Consider the following 14618-nt stretch of genomic DNA (forward strand, 5'->3'; position numbering starts at 1 on the left):
ACGTGTAATGGGTTGGTTATTTTCATCGCCGTTTCTACAAATAAAATTAAGTAAATCGAGGTTTTACTGTACACAATTCCATTTTCGTGTGGTTATTCGATAAGATTTTCAAGGAAAATGTTCAAAATAGCTTTCGAGTCAATCATTTCGTTCGTAAAGAGCTTTTGTTAATGCGATGCAACAATGAAGGCAAAGTTTCCGTTTATTCCCTTGCGAATCTTCATCCTTCTATTCACACAGAGATATCCCCATAGAAGCTTTCAACGCGTACTGTTGGATACATAGCACTTATTTTGTGACTGGAGCAATGTTGGGGATAACCGGAGGCAACGTTGCAGCACCTGGCATCGCGCCATCATATGGGAACCTTCGATCAAATCGGTTCAATCACCGGGAAAACGATGCAGCCAATGCACAAGAGACGATTAGGAACATTAAATATTACCAATGGGTTGTTTTCGTCTTGATATTACAGGTAAGTGGACACTTATTAATTCATTTTATATGTAAATTGATAATTTACATAATAATTCATTCGGTGTTTCCTTTATTTTACTTATCATAAAGATTCCTACCAGTTTTAACAATGTAAATAAAATCGGTATTGCAACTGAAAAATGCAAATAAAAAATTCGATCTAAAACACGCATTTCTAACATAAGAACGTAGGTGTTCTTGAATAAATATAAAAATTAAAAGTTAAAAGTGAAAAATCAAATTTCTTATTGAATCTATACTATAGTATGTATAATTATAAAATTACAAAATATAATGTAATTTCTATGAGGAATTAGTTGCGTTATTGCAGGAAGGAATTCATTTTAAATATGAGATCAATTAATCAATTATTTAAATAAAGTAATATTTTTATTCACGCCTCTTAATTTTAAGCGATTTTGACAATGAATCAATTATACTTTTATCTGCCTTTGTACTTTAAGTTATTCTACACATAAAATGATCAAATTTCACGTTTCTGTTGTTTAAACAAAAAGAAAATGTACATTACATTCCGTTACATTACAAAAATAATCATGCAATTATATTGCATAAATAAGGATAAACAAAACTGTTTTTAATCTAAAACATATTCTCCTACATTACCTATAAATTGTGCATCAACACATTATAATTACTTCGAAAGCACTTTTGTGTATTTTTATTTTTAAAAATAAAAGAAACAAGAAACCACATTATTTCTGAAATGACCCAATACATTTTTTCACTCCCGCTCTCGTATAACGCGAGATCCCTGCGGATCGTATCTCTCGCCGTTACAACGGGTCATACAGTACCAGACTGTTTCGATCCATGTTTTGTTACGTCTACCTCTATTTACGGTGGAAAAGACACAGTTTAGCTGGTTTAAAGGAGCCCGACAGGAAGTAGACACACGTTGCCCCGATTAGGAGGAAAAACGACACCGTTTTGGTATAAATCGACAGGGGTATCTCTGCCGTGTCGACGGACCGACGCGGAGAAGGGATCAACACGTTTTCCTAATGAAACACGTGTTCCCGGGGAAAGCACACAAATAGAACTCGGTAGTGCGGATATGATTGATTTGTGTTTAAGGAGTCGGGAAACGGGAAGTGAGCTGATTGACGTGTAGGTGTTTCTGACCGTTTGGACCGAGTACAAGGCGAAATTGATTATTTTCTTTTTCACGATACGCGCAGCCTTTGAACGTGCTTTCGCCCCCGTTGGATTCGTGACAAAAGCGGCCGAATTTTCACCCAGATGGCAATATCATGGCGGTCCATTTCTTTCGGTTCACGTTGACTTATTTTCTCGTGAATTAAGTCGAAGTCTTTTCGTGAAAGAAAGTCTCGGGGAACTAATGTGTGTAATATCTTTCCTTGACTTACCCTACACCTATCACGATTAATAGTTTACTTAGCCGAAAAAAGTTGTAGCTTATCTAAACCATAGATAAAATTACATCGGCTAACGTCGAAATAGGATCTGCACCAGACTAAAATAGCTATTTATAGTACAGCTTTGTGTAAGGTATGTAAAAGAATGATTTTCATTTGTATCTTCAAGATTGACGTTGATGTTTCGTATTCAGTTTAATGAAAATATTGTTCGCTCAAAAAAATCACCGAACTTGAGCGATCACGAGTGTAGGTTAACTTCGAGGCTGTTTTTCTAGGGTTAGCAATAAATAATAATATGTAGTAACAGAATTTCATTGAATTGCAATTCTAATCGAACTTAATGCACAAAGCGATGATATAACAGTACTTGAAGAAACATCAAATTAAATTACTTATCTTCAAAGATGTCTGCTTGATCTAAAATAATTTACTAATACAACTACAACTTGATGACAGCACTAAATAAATATTGTATGTTATACCTGAATTAACAATACGTTTATTAGATATCGCATACAAGATTTCCAGAAAACATTGACGGTAGCTAATAATTCTACAATAAAATACTTATATGGTCATTAAAGTATTAAGCAATGATCCTTCAGCAATGCTTCAAGATTCAGTTCATCGCATGTTTATGCGTTCGCTAATGTACGCGTAGTTATTTTATATCGAAGTAATCGATCATAATTAATCGATTGATCAAATCACGTTATACGGATAGTTAAACACTTAGCCAACGGAATGGGGAGATTTTCCACTTTTCTTTCACAATTATTAGCAATGCACTACCATTTATTTTGTTTACTTTTTTCTTTTCTTATTTAATTAGCCTTACCATAGGACTATTGGCAATTCGATAAATACCTTTCTTGCTTTTGTGAAACACAATTCAAGCCATGAATTTCAAAAGAGCAAGTCAACCTGTCAACATTTCGAGAAAATCAACCTTTTCTTTCATTTTTGTTCATTCATTACTTATTTTGTTGAGTCATACTGTAAGCATTGGCTGTACACACATCTTCATTACGTGTATATTTTTAATATTATCAAATAGGTCTGAGTAAGCTGAAAACGAGTACATCAATGACTCATATGGATAACGTTAGAAAGTGGGCTTGTGTCGTTTTAGAATTCATGACTTCAATTTAAACAGGTGATATAGCTGGGCCCACGATTAGACTCAAAACTTACATGGAAACATCACATAAAGGCAATCTGCAAAAACATACAAACAAAAGGAGACAAATGCACTGGTTAACAAACAGGAATGTCAAACTTAGCCCTGAAAACAAACTGCAAATGCCCAAAACAATAATAAAGCCCAAAAGCCAAACAGAAAAAATAGAAGTACTACAATCCATAAAAACGAAGGCATTCGAAAAGATCCATTCCTTCAAACAATAAAAGAAGAAATAACAACATACGCCAAGAAGCAGTCAGAAAAATCTACAACCACCCCAATCTCCCCATAAAAAAATCACACAGAACAACACTCGAAAGGAAATTAAAAAGGAAGCGTCCAAACGACTTACTAAATTAGGAATTACAAAAAAAAACAACTTACAGTGTAACCTCGCTGGAGGTTGCACCCACATGCTAATAACACTATGTTATATAAATTTGCCAAATGTCTATGCGGACAAATTGCAAAGCACAATTGAAAATAAAACAAAAATTTCAATTTTTAATAAAATCTGTTGAATCTATTCAGTTCAAATTAATGAAAAAGGTTACAGTTATAGTGTTTTTAGGCGGCCGCCTAAGTGTTATTTATTGTATCGTTGCGAGGGAACTATTGGCCATTTATTTGAGAAAGCCCGCTGCACGAGCGACCGACCTTTCCTCTCTCCGAAGCTCAAATGTAAGTCGTTAGCACGTGGACCATTGATGCCACTAGAAATTTTCTCGTAGATCATTCGGCCACGTGGTCTCCGTCTAAATTAACCTTAGGAACGTTCCGCGTCAAATCAGCTGCCTAGAGGTCCTTCAAACTTTTCGTTCCGTTAATACGGCCATAATTGCGCTAACTCTTGGACCATCGTGCGATTATAGGACATAAAATCCTATTTGGGGAAGCGTGAAGATTATTTTCTCAGGAAATATGTCGATGTTGTGAAGATATTAATATATCACGGCGTGAGGGATGGCTGCAGCTTGAGCATCGACCCCTTTCCAGTTTTTAATTGCTCTTTTTAGTGTCATGTTAAATACAGTTTAGAACGTTAAGTGATTTTTTAAGACAGGTCACTGTGCAGACAAAATTAAACCCTAAGAGGACGAACTTTATTTTGTGGAGAACAAAATTTCATATTTGACCTAACCTAGAGACTCAACGCAGACTTTTAAACATTTTTTTCATTAAAAACTGAATTAAGGGAGAATTCTGCAGTACCGACCGTTCAAAGTTTGGTTACATGAATCGACAGAGATCATACATTCAAAAGGGTGTTTGCAGTGCAAATGGAAGCTAATAAAAGGAGGAAAATTATTTTTATGAAATTTAATATAACAAGAACTGACAATTCGTAAAATGAACAGAATTATAATTTATAGGAAACTATAGTTATTCAGCGGCACTCACGAATAAGTGAAATTTAATTTAATAAAAATCAAATTATTCTAATGAAATAAGTAGATTGACAAATCTAAATAATCTATGATATTAATAAAAAGATATTTAATTGCTTTAACAGGATATTTTTATTGAATCTTCAGTTTTACAAAGATCATAAGAACAGCAAAACTGATACGTTTAATTAATTTTAATATCCCATCATTTAATTATTATTTAATTTCTTATTCTACAATAAAAACAATGTAGTAAATAATATGATCCCCAAATATGTTACACAACATTATAGTATTTACTTGTTGATTGAAAGAAAGTGCCATTATTATGTGTTAAAAGTTCAGCATTTACGGGTTCGAATAAGTGAGGTTCTATTGTACCGAATAGACGAGCGATAGCGGAGCTCTTACGACGTCGCGCATTTCTGTTATTTTGTTATCAATAATTACAAAATAATCTGTGTTTGAGATCTTTTGAAGTCGCAGAATCTGATTCTGGTATTATTTTTTTAGTAAGATGAAAAATTACCCTCTTAAAACTGTCCTGGGGGGTGTTTCACCCTAAGAAAATGAAACTTTGCCAATTGATTCAGAACGTGATTTTAACTAAAAAATGTTATATAAATATAGGTTCAAAACTCAAGAGTTAAAGAGTTATTGTTAACAAAAGGCTAGATTGTTGACGATTTAACAAAGGTGTGCCGAACATGTTTTTAATGAAAAGAGGCTTACAAAATTGGAAATACTTTAATAAAGTAATAATGCAGTGTTTCTATAATCTAAAAACGGAGAATTTAAAGCATTGATTGCTTTATAGACGGAAACATATCCTTAACCGTTTGAGTGGCAAGCAACACGATCGTGCTTGTCCGGTATACTGCCTATTCGCCTTCCTTCAAATTATTTATTTTTATTTTTGTTATTGCCTGCCTAGAAATGGAACAATAGAACGATCGCACTATTCAGAATTTTTTTATGTGAAAATAGAAAAACGGTTTCTGGGCTGAAACGAAAGAAGCTTTCTTTAGCTTTGGTTTCTCATTAAAATATACCCTAGGCGCATTCATCCTGCGTTTAACGAATACACTCTTCATTTTTGGATTGTATCGCGCGCAAGACGAGAGATTTTTCAAACTAAATTCCACAGTTAACAGGTTAAAAACGAATATCCCAAATTCCATTGATTTCCAGCAATCTTGAAAATTCCACTTTTGCGCGCGTTTTTACGGCTCTGGCCCACAGTGCGTCGTCGGCGGAGGCGGCCGGTGCGTTTTAATGTTGCGCTTCTACGCTCGAACATTTCGGGTTTGGTGTTTCTATTCCTGGAGCGGGTTGACTCCTCACTCGCGGCTCCTACGGGAGGTGCTATGCCCTGGCTAGCAAACACGAGCAGTCGAGCTGAAGTCGAGTCGAGTCGAGCCATGTCGTGTTGTGTCGTGTCGCGTTGAGTCTAGCGTGCTTCTGCGTGGCGTGTGGAAGCTGCGGATGGTGCGCGTGCGGTCGGGCCAGCGTGGACAGGCGGTTCTCTATCGCCACGGATCCAGAATTCATCGATAACCGATCGATAATTCCCCGAGGAAATTCACGGTTCGTTCTCTTTTCTCGTGGCTCGATGTTCGCCGCGCGAATCCCTCAGCTTCTTGTCATCGTCTCGCGAGGAAACTTCGATAGCGTGTAACGCGACATGCGAATCTTGACGATATCCAACGTGAAACATGAATTCAGTGTTTGGCTGAGATAAAAGGAAAGGAAGCGACACATAGAGGAGAGAGTAAGAATGAAAGTGACGATGGGTCTCGCGATATGCATCGCGAAAGGAGTTCGTTGACTGACGCGAGGAATATTTAGAAGCGTGACTTTAACGCGAAACGTTCCATTTTTCTCCGCTCGCCATCGGTTCGCGCGTCGATACCGTGGTAAAGCTTCTTCCGATTCTTAGATCAACCGTTCACCGGAGAAAACCTCTTTTCGCGGAACCAAACACACTCGACGCGTGATTCAAGGAACATTTTCATGAAACAAGAAGCTTCTATTCCTGTAAAACCGCTCGTTCCGGCTATTCTCGGTAGACGGTTCATTGTATTTTTCTAACGATCTTTATTGCCACCTCGGACCACGACGGCTGGGTCACTGGAGCTCCGTTGTTTAATATCCTCCCTTAGCCCTTCCAGTTACGACGCTAATGTTTTGCGTAGGTATATGTGCCTTCAACAAGATGATACATAATAAACATAATATGACAATATAATAAATGTAATATTATAGTAATAGTAATAACAATAATGAGAATAATAATAATGAGTATAATGCAACAATTTTCTTTTCAATTCGAGTCTAATACTCTAATTTTTAAGAGAAATATAAAGTATCATTTCTTGTTATATAAAAAAATATATTTCCCATAAATGAAATGTGATAATGTTTTTTTATTGAGTAAAAGGTCTTCTTTTAATTTGAATATTGTGTTTTGTTGTTAACTGATTATCGATCAGTTTTTGTTCGCCGAGTTCTTCAATGATTTAACGGGAAAACTTGAAAAACAGTAACGATCATTTAACGTACATGCATATGTGGGTTTTAGTGGAAAGTCATGGTAGACATCGTATAAACAATTGCATGTAACAAGGTGAATGTTTAGAGTAATATAAGTGTCTTACTACTTCGCGGCAGTATGAATTGGAGTTCGAAACGCTACGCGTTCCCCGCGACGGGTCATGTTTGACCCACACGGATGTTTGTTTCAATATTTTATCATTTACGTGATTCTTTGGCTTATAATAATTGATATTTTAAACTTTCTTTTTTCAAAGAAATATAAGTAAACAGAGAGATAGGAATAAATTATCTTTTTATTTAATTTATTTTATTAGTAATTAACGATCACTTGTCCCATGTTTTAAAAGAGACATGCAAATAAAGGAAAGCGGAAGGAAAAGTATTTTCAATGTGGTATATTCAATAAAAAGAATATTGAAGAATTTGAAGCGATCACGTAGAATGGACATTAAGTAAAATATGAATAGAAAGATGTTTATTATATTACTACATACACTGGTTCACGAAACTACTTAAAACATGGAAGAAATCATTAACCTCATAAAAATATTTTCCCTCAGATGAATATTTTTCTATTTCTAATAAATTTAATAAATATAATAGATGAAAATATATATATAATCCACATATGTAGCTTGTGGTTTATACATTCAAAAATTTCGAAATATCTATCACATATATATATACTTCAAAAATTTCGAAATATCTATCACATATATATATACTTCAAAAATTTCGAAATATCTATCACAAATATAAATTCAAATATATATATATTTGAAAATCGACAGTTATTATATTTGAATTTATATTTGTTTCGCGATGCAGGTTTTTTAAAGATGGATTTAAACTAGGTCAAATAAACTACGAATCTAGTACGAATCGAACACATGGGAATGAGCCTCGTAATTAATCAAACCGAAGAATGTTGCTCTAGGAAGGTTTAATCATGATATAGTAATGAGAAGATATTACATATATCCTATAAATAGGCAATTACACGCAACGAAATGGATAAGGTTCGGAAATGGCTGCTATACCATCGTACTGTGATAATAACATTATTATACCCGACTGATATACACTTTTCAATTTAAGCATCTATAGAACGTTATTTAGCACTTTACCTACCGGAAGCTTTTTAATAGGCTTCTCGATGAGATTAAACAGAAGCTTTATAGTTTTTTTTAATTATAATTTCAATTGAAATAATTAGATTATGTTAAAGAGAGACTTAATAGCATTTTTTAAAATTTGGATCCGGATTATGTTACTCAAAATAACTTTCTGGTTCACGTTTATAATCGATAGTGCCATTGAAAAATTGGTTAAGAACGCTTTATCTGTTAGTCGTTAATTTTTAACAAATTATTGAATAACTCACTAAACCGAAAACGATTGAAATCTATATGAAATAATAGTAGGCAGATATCATCGAGTTTTAAAAAGATTGTTAAAAAGTAAGTTATTAGATATTAGACTTTGTAAATTTATGATTATTATAATGTGATTTCTTTATTAAATTATAAATATACAAATGAGACTTGCATTGCAACCATAATTAGAGAGCGTATGAGCCGGTTTATAGTAAGTATTGTAGGGATCTAAGGTAATTTTTTTGTTTTGTTTTAGATATACAATCACTTAAGAATTTTAGATGACCTATAATAACCTTAAATTTCAATATATAAATGAAATTTGAACTACTAAGAGCAAGAGATTTCTAAAACAGAGACCCATGCAAAAATTGTGTTTAGATTTCTCCGTTTTAGCCTGTTTATTTTTGTTTAAGCACGTACGTGGTTCAATGTCACGAATGGTAAACTACTATCGAACTATTATAATTTCGAATTAGAAAATTACATTGACGCAATGAAGGAATCGATTAATACTATTAACGATTCCGTCGATCTTTCCTTCGCCCGTGTTCTAAAAACGTCTGCCACTTAACAGACTTGTGCCCTAATAGCCATTATTATTAATATCTTTCCGGCATTCGATCGCTGAAAATAGCTCAAGATGTTGAAGGAAAACAGTAACTACCTAAGACCTAATTGCCGACTTTAAAGAGTAGTGACTTATTCAATTCTACATTTCGTTCATTTTCTACATTGACGGGAACTTGAAACTAAATGAAAGTGAGAGCATTATAATTATTAGCATTAAATTACAATTAGACTAAAATGCATATTTATATTTCGAAAGCACAAACTAAAATTTTTGTGCGATTTTTATGAAGATTAATAAAGTTATTAGTTAGTACGTATAATATTTCATTTTGTATGGCTACTAAGGTTACATAATTGCGTTATTTATTATAAAGGGGCATCTACTTTATACATGTGTAAGATTCTACAGAAATCGACTCACTAATCATTGAAATATCACAGTAGTTATACAAAATAAAATAAGTTAATAAAATTCTTTATTACATTTAATATTTAATAGCTTTCGTAACCCACAACAAAAATTGCTTGCAAATTTTACATAATGCTCCCGAGACAGAAATAAACATGAATGAAAAATTCTAAATTTCCATCATCATTACTTCTTAATCTAATCCTAATTTAAAACCCTTCAAAAAACGACCTTAACACCGAGAAATACTCCCTTATCACTAGAAGTACCGTACCTGTTAAAATGACGGGTGTTAATTTCTTTATTTCATGATTACTTATATCTTGAAAGTGTTAATTATTCAAAATGATTTTGAAAATAAATAGTTTCACTCGAATACTGTAGTGGGTACGCGAAGCAACCGAAAAAAAATCTATTGTTACAATTTTTATAAGAATTACTTATTAACACGTTTGCTAGCAGGGTTCGCTTCGGTGACGATCTTCTCAGTTGTAATATTTTATTCAATCGAAGGAGTCTTCTAAACAAAATATTGAAAAGACGAAACTAAAACGAGTCATTGAGTTTCGAAATACAATGCCGTAGCTAATAACTTTTAATTATTTATCATATCTATAGGATTAATTTCATATTCTTTACGAAAAATATAAGATTTCGGCCGTCACGAATATGCGACGCTAGTATTGAATATGTTAATTGTATTAAACGCTCGGGTATTCTAAGGTTAAGTAATTTCCTCGTTAGATGTAAACAGTATCCAAGAAAATTTCACGCGAAACGTTACGAGGCTTTACATCGTATGTAACCGTTACGGCAAATGGATGCGAATATATCCATTGTCGTGCGTAAGAAAGTTCCTGGAACCGGTCTCATCGTATCACGCATTTGTCGAATTTTTTCACGGGTTTTCCGAGGACGTTACGAGGAAGCGGGAAATGTCGAATACGCGTTGGGAATCGTGGGCTTATTTGTCCCTCTATTATTAGATAATCGCGCTTTGTGTTACAAATAGTATCCACGATGTTATTATCGTACCCGTATGACAAGCACTGCACTCACGTGAGCGGATCGGGCGCAGATTATCGACGGAGTCCGACGATGTTTTGTCTTCGGCAGGAAAAAAAAGAGGAAGATACGTGGGTGTACGCGATGGTTTATGTGACAGGTGTTGCTGGACTTGAGAAACGCGTTTTCATAGGCGACAAATCTTGCGGATCGGCCACCGCCGACACATTTATCCCTTCGTCTTCCGTTTCCTACCTGCCACAGAGTTCTTCGACAACGTTTTTGCTCCGAGTAATGTGTCAATTCATGACAGTTAGTGAGTGTTTGAGTAACATTGGCTCGGGACCATCATATAGCGAAACGTCTGTTGGACAAAGAACAGAGTTGGATCGCTTTGGTTCTATGACCGAGTATATTGTCTATAGATCAGATATATTTATTTTTATCGTTTGCTTTTATGTATCTATTTTATTGCGATGTATTACAGATCACATTTTGGTACCTTGTGCTTTAAGGTAGTGATTAATCGTTGATTGGAATAGAATCGATATAGACCAGAGGTTGATGTAAATTGCAGAATTTGAATAGATACATGACTTTAGAATCTATGTGTCGAAGGTTAATGTTTGTTTGATTTGAAAATGGGACGATGATGTAATAATGTGTTAGACGTTTCTGTAAACAAACCGTCGATGAATAGAGTGTGGGTAAACTTATTGAATAAAACAGACGCATTGTTTTTCAGTATACGGTACTTTTGTTATAGTTCTAGATTTATTTAATAATTTATATTTTCAGTGTACATGCAGTTAGACTTTGAACCCATATTTCCGTACCGGGAACGGTGCAGGTTTAAAATTCTGCATTTTCTTTCGTTCATTTAAGTTTATATTTGGGGTACTCACGTCGTCAATCTTTTTTAGATAGTCAAGTTAACTTATGCTGACTTAAATATTATTATTGATGAGGATAGGTCTTTTATATTTTGCAAAGTTTGAAAGTGGATCTACATTTTTTAGTTAAATAATAAAGAAAAATGATTCTGAAAAAAATGAAACAAAATACAATGCCGTAAATGTTCTTTAGTAGGTTGATGGTCCGCCATTTTGTTTCAGGATAGTTCTCTTTTATTATTAACTAGAAAATATAAATCTACATTCGAACTTTGCAAAATATCATTAAAAAACCTATCCTCACCAATAAATATATTTAAGGTAGCTTAAATTAATTGAGCTATTTAAAAAATATTGATGGCTTATGAGCAGTCCTAATGTAAAGTTAAATAAACGAAAGAAACTGCAGCATTTTAAATCTGTACCGTTCCCGGTGCGGTTAGTGTTAAAACATATTTGCGAAATTCGACAGTGGTATATCTCAAGGTATAACCTAAGAATCCAAATTTTCGAATTCGCAGATAACCAAGACTTCGAACGATCAATTTAATGGTCACAACACACGATGACGGATAACGGTACACGTTACAAAGCAGCGAAAACGTAAAGAAACGATATTAAAATATGTATAAAAATGACCAAAAACTTGAATAGAAGTTAACATTTTATTAAAAACATCAATACAATTCATAAGCAAAATATAATCGAAATTTTGAATGGCACGGAACGTGTTAATCAAGATTCCACCGTATCTCCGAAGAAAAAGAAGGCACCACTGAATGGGGAGAAACTAAATAAACGTAATGGTTCTAGAAAAAATGGTAACGCGTTTCGATCGAGAAAGACCAGAAGGGCAGACCGCGTGGCAGGGTTAATTTAATAGAAAGCGAGTAGAAACAATAATTTCCCAGCGAAATATCTGGGCATTCGAGTGTTAAGGCGGATGGTTGGTGTATTTTTGAAATGTAGTGTAACAGCGATATAGTATTGGCAGAGTATCGTCACGATCACACTGAAGGAGCCCGCTGGAAGCGGCCCAGTTAGCAATCGGTGTGTTTTATATTAAGCTCTAAGTGTGACTGAATATTTCTTTCGGTGTCGGTTAATTGACAAGCTGAGATTAAACATGCTTTTCTGCTCATTTCTCATTCTCAATAGTTCATGATCTATTATACTATGCCGTGAATGCCTGGCTCTGTTTCATCTTTCGTCGTAGCTGCAGGGTGTCCGCGTTCGGGTTTCCCCTCTACGGTTTTACTTGTCCCTTCGTTTGCGTTTTAAAAGCCGCGGCAACCAGGGGGAACCAAATATTTCGAAGCGGAGAGACCCAGAAAGTATTTCCGTCTCGTGTCATCGCGTGCATTTCCGAGGAACCATCGGTTGGTTGGTTCTTCGTTTGGTCCAGTTCGTAACAAACTACGCTGGTACGTGTAAAAGTTAAAATAGCATGGCACACGTTTAAGTGTAATCATATTACCGTGGACAATCTACTTTTGCGTGTTCTATCTGAAAACGGGTAAACTGTTGATCTAGCGGAAACGTCTTTTTGCTTTTTTGATACTAGAATTACCGCATCCCTCTAAATGGCGGGTTTTTAGTGTTCTTATTTCGCAATTATTGATATCTTCAAAGTGTTAACACTAAAACTACTGCGCAGTTAAATGGACTTATTGAAATTATTCTATAGGAATTTCAGGAGTGCATCTACTGAAACTTTAATTGATTTATAATTCAGTTTGCGTATTGCTAAATCAATTTCTTTAATAATTTCTCAGAGAAACTGTTGTATTTTTAATAATTGCGAAATGAAGAAATCAGGAATGGGTCATTTTGACTTGTCTGGTAGTTTCAGTGTTAAATGTACGAAATGATTTTAAAAGTAAATAGTGCCATTTGAATACTATAATAAATATGTGAGGTAATCGAAAAATAATCTATTGTTACAGTTTTTATAAGAATTAGATACTGAACGTATTAAACACTCGGCAACTCTAGTGTTAAAGTAACTTTGAATAGGAACTGTGTACACATGTAAAACGTTAACATTCTTATACCATTTTTATTTATTATGTTCTGATATTTTTAAACAGCTTCATTATATTATTCTTGAAAACTTTCCTTTTGTATTATCACAACACTATTCCGAGTGAATTCTTCAGGCTTCTAAAATTTCAATTTTTCTTTTTTATTGGAGGCCATATTTATCATCTATTGTCATATGGATATTTATACATTTCATAATTTTGAAAACTTTTTAGTATCATCTGACAGGAAAAGTTTATGTAATGTTAATTTTTCGTAATTATCTTTGAATCGTTTATGTGTTTCCGTATCAATAAATTAATGGAATTAAGGGAAACTGCATAATTGCGATATTCATTTGACCCTATTTAGTATCATCGGTAATAGAAGATAGTATTCAGTTCTGTAACGTATGGCGTCATCCCTTGACAAAGTAGTAAAATTGATCCTATCATTAATTGACGACGCTCCGGTGACCTAGTATCCGTATTTCGGGGATTAAGGGAAACTAATTATGTGTTCAACATCGCTATCCTTGTTACACTTTTAAACCTTTCGATCGACGATTAACCCGTCAACCGGTGAAGACAAGTTAATTCCTTCTGAGTATATTCTTCAACGAATTTTTTCTTTTTTTATTCATTTTCCCGAGTTTAATGCGAAAATTAGATTTATACAATTTAATGCTATTCAGATATTTTTTGTAATACAAATTACATTCTACGTACAAGTAAAAAATAACAATAAAACCCAAATCATAGTTACCTTGTTGACCGGTCACGAGTATACTCCTGCTTAGTAGTCCAAATTGTTCATGAATTTCTTTGTTTTTTTCATTTACATCAATGTACACTTGAAAACAATATAGATATTTATAAAAGCGTTTTAGATTGTATTCATTAGTTTAGATCATTGAAATCAATTGAGCATATTATGTACGAGCAAAGTATGTATATTAAAGTTGAAAGATGTTTTCTGTAAACAAATTTCACTGGTTAGCAAAGTGTTAAAAAATCGGTTAACAGGTTAACCATCTACACACTGCCACGCGTAAACTCGAACAGCGATTCAAGGCAGACCCTTTGATGGTGATCTTGCAAACAATCAGCAGTGAAAGTGCACCGTGCACGCGACTCGAAAAGTGGATAGACCATTCACAAGTTCAATCATTCGCTAAGTTTCCAGCACGTGAAGTACAAAGTGAAATCATCGTGAAACATGAGTGAATTGGACGCGCAGCTACGAGTATCCTCCATAAGATTATCATACGGACATCCGCCACCCCGAGCACCGAAGATCGAGCGGACGGCTGCCAGCTAGAAGTAGACACTTA

Source organism: Nomia melanderi, chromosome 4 (assembly GCF_051020985.1).
Source record: "Nomia melanderi isolate GNS246 chromosome 4, iyNomMela1, whole genome shotgun sequence".
NCBI lineage: Eukaryota > Metazoa > Arthropoda > Insecta > Hymenoptera > Halictidae > Nomia > Nomia melanderi.